The sequence below is a fragment of the Mytilus galloprovincialis genome, chromosome 14 (assembly GCF_965363235.1).
Source record: "Mytilus galloprovincialis chromosome 14, xbMytGall1.hap1.1, whole genome shotgun sequence".
Classification (NCBI taxonomy): Eukaryota; Metazoa; Mollusca; class Bivalvia; order Mytilida; family Mytilidae; genus Mytilus; species Mytilus galloprovincialis.
Window position 1 is genome coordinate 47,070,229 of NC_134851.1, and position 13,855 is coordinate 47,084,083.

The 13,855-nt window shown below is 32.1% G+C and overlaps 1 protein-coding gene across 1 annotated transcript in view; it reads left to right on the forward strand.

Annotated features, from left to right (window-relative positions):
- LOC143059406 (beta-1,4-galactosyltransferase 1-like) overlaps positions 1 to 13,855 on the forward strand; it is a 361,910-nt gene that overhangs the window by 202,086 nt on the left and 145,969 nt on the right. The gene's annotated exons all lie outside the window — the stretch shown is intronic.

The following is a 13,855-nucleotide window of genomic DNA, read 5'->3' on the forward strand; positions in this document are numbered from 1 at the left end:
GAAAATGGCAGCCATAAAGAATTTTTCATAGTTGGTTCATAGCTGAAATCAAAGGATGTATGACCAAGAACTACTATGCAAAGTTTTATGCTTTCCTCATCAAGTGAGCAATTCTGCTCTATATCTGCACCAATCGGCCGGACTATTAGTTGACCGTTTTTGAATTATCGTTTCACAGATGATATGTTTCTAATGTCGTAACCACAATCCCTTCCCTTTTCATGAGTGTGACCTACCGAATAAGACTATTTACCGGATGTGTAATAACATGAGCAACACGGCGGGTACCATATGTGGTGCAAGATCTGTTACCCTTCTTAAGCACATGAGATCACCCAAAGTTTGTGATGGGGATCGTTTTATTCAGTACAGTTTTCTAGGTTGATTTTTTCATTTTTTTTTATTTGCATTTTTGTTTTTTTAATAATTAACCATGGCGTTGTCTGTTTATTTTCGTTTCATAAGTGTTACTGTTCCTCTGGTATCTTTCTCCCCTCTGGTATTGTGTAGGTGACCAATATATAGAATGGACCTTCACACTTCCAAAAAAGGTCTTCCTATTGTTTCAGGTAAATGTGAGGGTCAGTACTAACTGGTATCTATTAAAACGTACTGTTTGAACCCGTCCAAAACATCATGGGTAGTGGTTGGCGTTTGATGATGTGGTTCAAAAAGGTTTCTTGTTTCTCGTTTTGCATAAGATTAGACCAATGGATTTCCAGTTTCAATGGTTTTACTCTAGTCATTGTTTGGGCCCTCTAGCATTTGTTTAGAGCTTGCTGTTCGATTTGAGTCAAGACTTCGGGTTGAAGACCATGCGTTGACATACAGTTGTTTACTTTAACGAATTTATTTCATGGAAAGTTGTTTCATTGGCACTCATACCACATCTTTTTTTTTTACATAATTAAGCATTATTGTTGTTTTAATATGACTGTTTACTATTTGACATTCTATGGAGCTCAATAATCTGAATGTGAAAGATTTTAAATTCTATTTTGAAGAACTACCTTGTAGTATTTACCTCAAACAACCACAGTATTGGCTGCTTGGTCTGTCGATACAAACACAAATCGCTTTGCAAGATCTCAAAGCCTTATTTTTTTACTAGAAGTAAGCGTAGTATGAACTTTTAGCTTATTTTGTTTATTTCTAAATCATTTTCAGAATAATTACAACATTTTTACAATACGACAAAACAGCGAACGACCAGACAACACTGCAGCTATCTATTTTAGACGGTGGGTGATTTTCTTGTCCTTTTTGCAAACGGTTATTAACAAGTACTAGCTTGGAATGTCACATTTGAGGAAACATAGATGGTATAGTGACTTAGATTGTGATCTGTAAAATAGATATTATATAATGAATAAATTACTTGTGACGACCGTAAAAGGCAATACTGTTAATTCATTATTATTCGTTGGATACCAATTTTCGTGGATTTCGTGGGTACAGGTAAACCAAGAATTCAAATGATCAACAAATCATAAATTTTCAAAAGACTTTGATTACAGAGATTCTGATTGGCAAAACCATGAAATCCACGAATATGCAAGTTTTCAGCAATCCACGAAAATTAATACCAACGAAAATAAATGAATCCACAGTAGTATAATACCGCTGTACTATAGTCATACATAAACTCATCATAGATATCGATATCATTTATCGATTGAAATTTTTTTAATCCGTATCACATATTGAAATTTCTATATGTAGGAATATCTCAAAGAGAAGTGGCCTATTTCATGAAACCAGAGTTTTAATAGAGTTTCCTCACTTTTCGAATAAAATTTTGCAACTAATTGTTTTCAATGAAAGGTCATGTAATTGCATTAAACATGTTAAATGCAATGCTGAAAATTTACTTCTTTCTATATTTACAAATTGTGCACATCAGAGTTTTCGCCTCTGCTCTCAATTGTCTGTCAAACATCCCATACACAAACGGATTGACGATGTTATTGATAACCATCATGTGTTCAAAAAAGTTGATAATAATCACCACATCATCCGCTTTTTGGATAAAAAAAATGCGATTAAAAAAAAGCGCTAAGAGTAAAATTAACTGAGGACTATAGCAAAGAATGAATACTAAGTTAATAACTATAATCGTCAATGAAAAGCGTTTAGCTGCAGAAAAACGTTCTTCTGATAATGACGCATTCATCTCTCGCTCAGTGACATCACCATTAATAGACCTATTTTGATTATTAGTTCTATTGTCCAGGTCAGTTTCAGCTAATGACATACTCACAGAATTGATGTTAGCAAAACTTGTGTCCAATCTTATTCTTGATGCCGATAATTGTGGGTTTATGGTTCTCATCCTCAAAACATTTTTCACCTCAGTGAACATTTTGCTTGCAATAATCATCTGTCTCCTAATCATCAAATTTAAAATGATTAGCTCCAGCATAACACAAACGATGATAAAAGATGGATAGAATATAACAGGAAACTGGATCGGACGTCGCCCAGTATAAAAAGGTCCAAAACAGGTATTACCATTGATACTGATACGGAAGGGGCCCTACAGCACAAGCCATGACTAGTATCCCAAACATGACTCCTTCAGATCATCATATCAGAGGCAGTAGTTATAGCACAAATACACAGCACACAGCCATGTTTATTTTGGTCCTTTTATAGCTGACTATGCGGTATTGGGTTTGTTCATTGTTAAAGGTCGTACGGTGACCTGAAGGTGTAAATGTCTGTGTCATTTTGGTCTGTTGTGGACAGTTGTCTCATTGGCAACACTACCACTTTTTCTTTTTTTATAATTAGTTCTTATCAAAGAATTTTTTGGGTTTAGATGATTCAGAACAACACTGTCTCATTTCAATATGTGCAGCCAATGGCTTCAAAACTTAATTTAAAAAAAATCAATCTAAGAGATGCTCAATTCACTTGCAATCTAACAAAACACTCTCATTTTACCAGAAGCTACGATGATCTGAGTTGTAAATCTACAAATGTTCTATGTGGATTAAAATTTAACCTTTGAAGATTTGTATACGTCGGTGCAACGAAGGGAAGGACAAAGAAAAGTATTTGCGCCAGATAATAACCTCAATGCAAATGACATCACTGTATTCGATACTAGTTCATAAACTACATCAGAGTCCTTACATACACCAGTTTATTGCTGTGTCTAACGAATGCTCAGCTAAACATTCTTTCTTAATTATAAACATCTAGTTGATCAGCAATCAAAGCCGGGCTTCAAACTTATTATGAAACTGTCTATTCTAGAGGTGGCATGATTCAGATATGGATACTTCAAAAACGTAACACAAGTATTCCCCGTTCCAAAGTAAGTGACAAATTGAAATACTGTGTATTGCTTTGTTTCTAAAACATGAATGGCCAACGTAGATAAAAGTATCTTGAATTACGAAGGGATGAATCCACTAAGATTTAAACAAAATATTCTCTAACACTGACATGATCACGATGTTTGATTTCTTAATGAACAACATATATGTTACATTTGGAGAACGTAGTTTTTCAGCAAACTGTCGGCATTACAACGGGGACCAACTACGACCCTACAGGGGCTTCTTAGGAAGAAAGATAAGAAGATATCAATATCGTTTAACTAGAACTTCCGCTATATAGATAGAAATTTGAACGCATCTATCCCATCGAACTAATTGAAGACAAAAGATAAAACAGATATAGTAAAGTCAGCCTCATATCTAAGCTAACAAGTTGACACAGAGGGTTGGCTGAAAACAAACTTTACGACAAAAGAGATGAATTCAGCTTCCTACATGTGAACTTTACATTTTCATGTAGCAACATTCCAGCAGCGCTTTCATATGGAGTATATATCTACAAATTGATACGATATTCCCGGGCTTTAGTCCTATTATGATTTCCTAGATAGAGGTTTCTGCTCAAAAGGAAACAATTAAACCTAGAGTTCCAAATTTTAGAAGTTGAAATCATCCCTTGTTAATAAATTTTACGAGTTGGTTAACCGTTATGAAACAATCGTTTCACAGATGATATCTAAAATACTCCACTTGTTGTACCTACAATCCCCTGCCTTTTCATGAATATGACCTACAAAGTCAGACTATTTACCGGGTTTGTAATAACATGAGAAACAAGATTGGGTTACATGTGAAGCAGGATCAGCTTACCCTTCCAGAGCACATGAGATCCCCCCTAGTTTTTTTAATTGGGTTTCTGTTACTTAGTGTTGTTTTTATGTGTTATTTTCTATTATTTGTCTAAATGTCTTTTTTTTAGCCATGGCGTTGTCAGTTTACTTTCGATCTATGAGTTTGACAATCCCTCTGGTATCTTTTGTCCCTCTCTTAATGCACTCTGTCTATACCTGTACATGTAACGACTTATACAAATACTCTATTGTAATGTTTGTTTTATTCACATGAAAACAATTAAAAACAACAAAGTCCATCGCCTCCTTTATCACATGTTTTGTACTGAATCTCTCCAGGACGTGTCACGGGACATACCGCTGGTATATTACACTTAACGTCTTAAAATATACAAAAAAATATAAATCACATTTCAATAAATTCATAGAAATATAATACTGTTAATTCAGATATTATTGCGTGCATTTATCATTGACATTTTGTCTTTTTAGATATAAATGCGATTTTAATTTTACGATTAAAAAAAATGCAAGTTCAAATTATTGCATTTACAACAATATTAAAAACCTTGCATTAATTTCTGAATTTACAGTATCATGAGTATACACAATGAATTTGCTTAATCTTTTTTGGTGCCATATATAAAGTTAAGACATGCATTATTATGCGTATTGAATTGCAAAATTAAACGGAATATCTTACCATATAGGAATCCAGAATTGAACGAATTAAGGATTTAATAAACATAAACGATATTTCGGTATTTAGTTTCAAGCTGCACATCGCATACTGTTTTCAGGTCTTGGACTCCCCACACTTACCATACACCATTCCAACATTCACCATAAATCATTATACAATACACCGTGTGCCTTTACACCATACAAGTTACACCTCTGCACCATACACCTTACACATTCTATCAACACGATCCGAAATTACCCATATTGCAATTAAATTTCAAAGAAAGTGTACATGTGCGACTAGAAAATTATTTATTTGTTGTTTAAAAAAGGAATTTTTATCAAAATATTATAAATAATATACAAAATCAAGACCTCCGTAGTCATGGTTATATAAACAATACAGATGAAATATGGATACATTCATTTGTTAATATAGTACGCATAAAACTTTGCTTGTAATATACATTAATCTGTGATCTGCCTTTCTTTAGAACTTGCGTAGCCAAATTGGCATCCGTAAATTAACTATATACAAACTAGAAACAAATTTATATTACACATATCGGATAAATGTTCAACTTTTTCCCTACTCCATTCCTCAATCGAGGTATACGAGGTTTTAAAAAGAAAAACTTACAGATACAATTATACATGTACTAATCAGGTATTACTCAATTTGTTTCACTTGACTGGGCGGAGTTTCAACCGGTTCGCTCATAATAAACCAATCCATCTACAGGTAGGTGTTTTCGGATAAACTCATCAATGAAGTATCTAGTCATTCTTTTGTAAATTCCTTTGATGACACTGATTGGTGATTAGAAATCAGTATTAATTATAACGGCAATCATCCTTATCACACACATTTTCAAATAGACTGTACACATACAAATTAAAACGTTAGCTCCGCCCGATCAGTTGAAATATCATTAGTAATACTTTAACTGAAACGATATTAGTCTTAAAATTCAAAAGTCAATTATGAACTGCACGTTTGTAAAGGTTGGGAACTCTGCAGACATAGATTAAATTTTCTGCAACTAAAATACTTTTTTCTGATGTATATTTGTATTTAATTCAATTGTGAAAATAAGACTACTGCTTTTCTCCAATATATAAGCAAGATCAAGAAAAAACGCAAAACAATCTATTACGGTTTTTTGGTCTTTTTAAAAACAAATCCCTATACTGTCGCGAAAGCGGACTTACGCCAACAACAAGTTGTTACAACCTAAAAAAAGCCACAATTAAAAACACAAATGTGCTGCTTATAATGAATACTGTTTGAAATAAAGCTGCAGTTTTACAACAACAATTAATTATCGTTTCCGTAAATTACATTTACATAATTATGTTACACCAACATAACAAAGCTTAGAGTCTGTTTCAGTCCTTATCATATCCGATGAACAAATCACTATTTATTGTCTAGTTATATGCAATGTTTTACCGTATTATAAACATGTAGAATTCTGATATTTTTTGTTTTACTTTGTTTTCGATATTAATATTTTAATTTGTTTCTCTTGTGTACTAACAATAGTAAATGCTTATTTTCGAAACAAAACTGCCAGTAGAACCAAAACACTTTAGTGATGCATGTCATTGTTGAAATCACTTACAAATATGTGTTAGGGCACTTGTATTTACCTAAGGCCGAGATGAAACCAAACTTTACTTTTTAGCTCACCTGTCCCGAAGGCCAAGTGAGCTTTTCCCATCACTTTGAGTCCGGCATCCGGCGTCCGTTGTCGTCCGTCGTCGTTAACTTTTACAAAAATCTTCTCCTATGAAACTACTAGGCCAAAATTAACCAAACTTGGCCACAATTATCATTGGTGAATCTAGTTTAAAAAAATTGTATTATCGAAATGCGCATCTGGTGCAAGAAAATTGGTACCGTTGATTTTATTACACGATGACGTGTTGCATAAGCAAAACAAATCGCAGAGACGTTTTCGACACTTATTAAATGAGATGAACCAATCACTATTTTTTGTCAAGAAATATGCAGTGTTTTACCACATTATGATAACTGTAGAATTCCGATAATTTTTTTTTCCAGTGTATAAAGTTTGTTATTTCGTAAATTTCTTTCTTTTATGTCATAATTCCATTGTATAGTAAATGCTTATTGTTGAACAATAACATGTGTTTTATTTATGTTAGAGCGTAACAGCCAATGTATGCCTCTCAAAATCGTTGTTAAAAAAATTATTGATGACATCATAGAAAAAAGTATTAAAAAATATGTTAATTTTTTTATATAGATGAGGCCGTTATTTTTCACGTTTGGATTGTTTTACATTGTTATTTAGGGTCTTTTTACAGCTGACTATGCGGCAAGGGCTTTGCTCATTGTTGAAGGCCGTGCGGTGAACTATAGTTGTTTATTTCTGTGTCATTTTGGTCTCTTGTAGATAGTTGTCTGATTGGCAATCATACCTCATCTTCTCTCTTTAATATCAGTAAGTAATACTGTATAATCTTATTAACAGAAGGATATTGAACAAATGCATATAACTACAGTCATTAGAATTATCGCACTGTCGGATGTCTCAATATAAACGTAAACGGTATGGATGGTCCCATATGCTAACATACATGAACAAAATGATATGTCCAATGTAAAATTTATAATAGGATACTTAATGTTTTAAACGAAAAGATTTATACCATGTATAAGTAGAAGTAGTTTCGGACTAACGTTACTAGTTACTACATAATTTATGGTGTATGATACTCATAAAATGTTATCTGTTATATTTTTCTATACTTATTTATTTGGCATTCTTAAAAAAAAGTTATAGAATGAAACAGCCAAATTGAATACAAATGTTAGAAATCAATCAAAACTAAGAAAAAAGTAAAATCACAAAAAAACTGAACAAAAAGTCCCGAATTAAATAGAAAACTCGTCGTAATACCATTTATATGACAAGTTTGCATTCAAAATGGCTTTAAAATTGTCACAATAAGAACTGTTTATGGTCTTATAATCCTTTTTCGATTGCAAGACCAAAAATCTAAATCTAAAGATTATTTTCTAGGCAAACTGTTCTTAAGTAATAAGGATGAACATTTGAGCTTTATTTTATTTAATTTGTGATACATAAACAGATATACAAACAGCACAAGGTAGATCAAAATTTTGTCTTGTACCGTATAGATCATTTATATTGAAATATTGCGTATTGTTCATAAGTTTATCATCTTCTTGTTCTGTTATTAATATAAATATTTATTGTTCAGGATCATATAATTCATGCATTATCTATGAAGAGGAAAGAAAAGTAAGAATTGAAGGATTTTGTGTGAATCTGATTTTACGAATCAATTATCAAGCTTGTATTGCTGGATACCTAATTTCTTTTTAATTAAACTGCTTGAAAATGTGTCATGGTTTTCCGTTTGAATGGTTTTACACTAGTAATTTTGGGGCCCTTTATAGCTTGTTGTTCGGTGTGAGCTAAGGCTCCGTGTTGAAGGCCGTACTTTAACCTATAATGGTTTACTTTTTAAATTGTTATTTGTATGGAGAGTTGTCTCATTGGCACTCACACCACATCTTCCTATATCTACATACAGAAAAAAATGAATTTCATCCGTAAATATCTATATGATGAATAACGCGAAACAAAGCTGAATGCGTAACATTGTTATTTAAACATAATATATTCTCACCAGATTTTTCTACATCTGAAATAAAAATTTACATTTTTCTATTTCCACATTCTTATTGAAAAAGAATTAAGCGACAAAAAACAGGAATTGTAATTTTATACAATAATTGTGACAAGAATAGATTTGTTTTCCTTATCTCACTTTAGTTTCAATTTACTTCCTATTGATCAAAACGGTGATTTCTATATTATATATATATATATGTTAACGATTAAAACTGAGAATAGAAAAATACTCCAGCTAAAAAACACTATAAATGTTTGAAAATGAAACAATACAACCGTGTTTCATGCACCCATCCTAGTGGCGCTCGAGTCAAGATAGTAAAAGCCCATATTCTCAATTGTTGTAAGTGATTTAAAACAATTAGATTTGTTTCTTTACTGTCTGTAAAAATCTTATTCCTTATTGGAATGGAACGTTTTAAATGTCGGATGCGTGTTGATACGTGTCGGATACGTGTTAATACTTGTTGAATGCGTGCTGGTTCATGTTTGATGCATGCTAGTACGTATTGGATGCGTGCCGATACATGTTTAATATTATGAGAAACGTTTAAGACTACTAGTATGTAAAATTTGCATTGTTTTTCTTGTAGGAAAAGTATTGCTTTTTCTATAAACTTTGACTGACATTTGGTTCCGGTATGTTTACTTTTCAACGATAGAGAAAACATTTCTTAGAATGACTGTGTATGGTTAAAGTATTTATCCATAGAAAAAGATACAACAGATTGGTTAAAAATTGTTTATGTAACAGATTGCGGCATAGGTTTCATAGGTTTTAATTTACAAAACACACAATTTTATCGTTTAAACCCAACTTCGTGGATTTATATGATAAAAATAAATTACAAATTTATCTGTCCAATCTGGAACATTAGACCATTATGTTGGTTGATTTTTTTTCACTGCTTAAATGGTCTGCTAGTTTTGTCTTCAATTTGAGCAGCTTTTAGAACAATTTGATTTGCAAAGTGCTTGTTGCCAAAGTTCTGACTCCAAGCTGGGATGACGGATTGGCTCCTTGTTTGTTTATGTAGAGAACAATCGTTGCATTGTCTGAACGAATAAGAAACTTTTTGCCTATCAATATCGGGAGAAAATGTTCTTACAGTTTTAAAAAATGCCTCCACTTTTAAAGAATTTATGTGGAGAAATGTTTCGTGGGACTGTTGTTGATGTGACCTCCGTACCCTGATTTTGATATTTATGTTGTACCTGTTATTGAGGTATCCAAAGGTGTTATTGATCTTACCCTAAACAAATTTTCTACTTTTAAACATTATCCATTACTAGTATATGTAATGACCTTTAAGATGTTTAAAATAAGGAATTTGTAATCCTTAATTTTGACATCCGGGTGTGAATTAATAAAGGAGACGCAACTGAATTCGCCGTTTCAGAATGTAATGCATCCTGGGTAATATTTTCAAAAGTGTACACCAAAACGTCGTGATTGGTTAAAAATGTCATAAACAATGGAAATTCAACCTTTTTCAACATTTTGGGGTACGAAGAATGAAATTACCCATAGTCCTTCAGATTCTGAAAGGGCCAATTCGTCTCATAAAGAGTCTTACATTTGAAAATAGTTCTATGCATGAAGCCATAATACCTAGTCATTGTAGAAAATATCTTACTGTTGTTTGATTTTTCTGGTTTAAGATAAGTTCTACCTCAAAGAGAAATTTGAACCCCTTTCTGACGTAGAAAGAATTATTCCTTTCATTCAGAAAAATCACTGATCCTATGTATGTTAGGCAGTGTAAACATTTACATAAACTCTGTGTTATGTTAGTGTAACTCACGCATTAACTAAACTTAATTACGTTAACTTTGATAAAACTCAATATTTACCTGTAGTTTAAATCATGTTTTATCTACATGCAGTCGATAGTAGGCCTTGTGTAGGTTAAGTGTTCACAAAACTAGGCATTCAGAACTTTAATTTTCCCATGTATATTTAAAAGTGAAACGATTTTTATATAAAATTGGTATTATAACACTTATAAAAAAAGTTTTTTTACAGAAACATTTGTCTAAACTTGATATATTTATTTGTCATAAAAACACTTTACGTAGCCTTATTAACCTCTTATTAAGACTCATCCATCATCATTGCCGAAAACATTATTAGTTTGAAAAGGTCTTGCCGAATCGACTGTTCGTACATACTGACGAAATGTTTGCCATTGGTATTTACTCAAATAATGATTCACTCATTACTGCATTAGGGTTATGTTATTTGTTTGTGTGTGTAGTATTGTTAAAATACAATTAGAAATAAAAAAAAACATCACCCCTCCTTTTGCCAAATACTCCTTGAAAAAAAACCCATTTGAAATTTAAACTACTGCAAATCATCCAAAATGACTTTCTCATATGAGCAACTATTTTAGAAAAAAGGGAAAAGGGGGGGGGGGATGTGTGTTCTGAGTCAGATTTTTTTTCTCGCGCGAAAGTTTATATTTAATTTTTTTTTCGATGGTACCAATACAATATTTAACAATGTAGAGGATGAGGCAATTTTGGATTCAGAATATTTGTTCATTCTTATCATCTGTTAACTCGACTTTTATAAAAATCAAATTGTGGGAAAATCCATCCCCTCTTTTTTTTTTAAAGTCAAATGGTTGTTCCCTTACTCCTAGAAAAGTTGATTTCGGTTCATTTAAATGACATATAGTTTACAAGTGTGAACAATTCTTATGTGCAGGCAGTTTAAGAAGGTGTATAGATGTGAACAAATTTAATTTGAAACGTGTGTACATTACATTAAACCAAATGTAAACATGTTTACAATACACAGCATTTGGTGTGAACACGGCCTTATTGATTGTATTTAAATTAGGCTTGTCTTGTTTGATATACAAAACAAATAAATATTAGGAGGTTGAGGGTTTTCACTCGTCGATCTAGAATTAATATTTGTTTGGCTTGATTGCTAAAAAAAACCGATCGTCAGAATGAGCTCATTAATAAGCTGCCACTACAGACCACATTTTTGTGAAAATTCCAGATGCTGATGTTGGGCCGAAGCACAGCACCTGAAATTTGTAACACTGATTGTTGACACATATTCTTCGATAGTTTTGGTGTGTTTCGTGAATTGGTATGTGAAAATATGCATCGTTTAATTCTAGAGAAGTTGCCCAATATTTTTTTTGTACACTGTTTAGATAATCCATTTCGAATTTTTTTTTTTCCAGAGAGACTTGTTCAAAGGTTTAAAATTAATAACCGGTCTCAAATCTCTGGTCTTATTTTTGTACTAGAAAAAACGTTCTGTAAAAACCGTAGTTTTTTTTCTTTTACAGGTCGGTATATTTCTACAGCGTTTTTTTCTCAAAAAGTTTATCTATTTCTGTTTACTGATAAGGGAAATCTTCCGCAGAAACATTTGTTTTCCTTATTACTGTTTATAGAATTTCCCCCGAAATTTCCATAACCTAAGCTCTTATAAACTACCTAATATCTCTGAAAGAGCTTGTGTGTACTGTTTTTCACAGAAGATTGTTGGAATTCATTGTCAGAATCTTAATCTCAATCCAGATCCCTTCTTTAATCTCTCTCCGGCTGAAGGGGACAATCATCAATGTCATTTTCATGACTTGCAACGCTAGCATGTCTGAGAGAATTCTGCCCAACATATGTGGCAATTCCCTAGAATCCTGAAAAAAATTCTGCTCACCTAAAGTGGCAATTTCTCTGTCCGTTTCTTAATGTCCACCTGAAGGGGAGTATTTAACGAACTTTTCAAAAAGAGTAAGAAAAATGTCCAAACGATAATTCATCGAGTCAACGGTCTCTTTGACACTAGAAATTTCTGCTCTTCATTTATTTTCTACATTTGATGACAAACCGGTTGTCGAAATTGTATCCGGTTCTTCCGATACTTATTTCGCACACGTGCTGCTAACAGTAGAAGATTTACGAGTTATACTCGTCGTCTTTTTGACGACTTCTGGTCTGTTTAAGAGACGATTTCTCGTTTTTATCAGAGTAAGACGGAGTAGCTTTAGGAAAATTTTCCTCTTCACTAGCCTAGATTATGTCCGCAATAAAAGCTTCTGCCATGTTGACAATGAAAAGGGTCTATCTAAATACCTCTTAACTAAGTAAATACACGGTATGTAATTAAAAAAAGTAGCATTTACCAAGAGGAAACAAAAAGCCAAAGAAGAAGACTGAGGAATTACACATTCTTGGCTAGAGTCGATATATATGAGCGCTTGTGTGATTAATTATTAGGTGGAGATAATCCTAATGTTATTTCTAATTACGTAAGTTTTATGAATTAATAATAAATTGCCTCTGACTTTGCAATTCTCTTTCTTTTTTTTTTTAACAAAAAGCTAGTTATTTCAAATTAAAAAAAAATATCTAATTAAATAATGCACATATCTTTTGTGAAATTATTTCGTTGTACCCTTACATATTTTCGCAATATTTGGCTGATGACACACCAGATAGGTTATACTGTGGATTCATAAATTTTCACGGGCACAATATTTGTTAATGAAAGAAAGCGTACATACTTTCGTGGTTTTGCCGAAGTTTTTATACAAGCCTTTGAAAAAAGTTGTCATCGGTTGATCATTTAATTTCGTGGTTCACCTATACCCACAAAATACATGAAAATTTCGCATCCAACGAATAATAATAAACCCACAGTAAAATAAAAAAAAAGAGTATTACTTCAAAACCACTTTTTACAATTTTTCACAGAGTAGAGTTATCATAGTATTTTTTTTATATTCATAGTAATTTCGACTTGTACTACGTGTTGTTAAATAATTACCGAACGAGATTTCAACGAGACTGAAACATTAGAAGAATTCATTCTTGTTATTATCATAAATTTCATCTTGTATGATGGGGAAATTCAAAGTAAATCAAATATTTAGGTTTTTTTTAGCTACATTTGGCCTTCAATCTCATGGTATTAAATATAACGTGATTTTTCAAGAATGCAATTCCGTCAGATTAAGATATATATGGAGTTTTCTGAAATATAGAAATATAATACCCAATAGCATGCTCTTTAAATTGTTTTGAATAATTGATTCATAAATGTGTTGAGTAATTTTATTGATAAGATAAAGTGATAAGAAGATTAAAACATCCAGACATAAAAAGTAATTTTAGAGGAGAAATTAATATATTACTGAAAATTAAGTGCACAAACTTTTATTAAAGAATCAGATAAAATGATCATATGCATCTTAAATTCCCTTTAAATATAAATGCATTAGTGTCCTATGTTACATTGCATTGATTCAATACATTGAAAATGTCATGAACACTTTCAACTCGTAACCATTTTTAAAAATTATGACTTAAT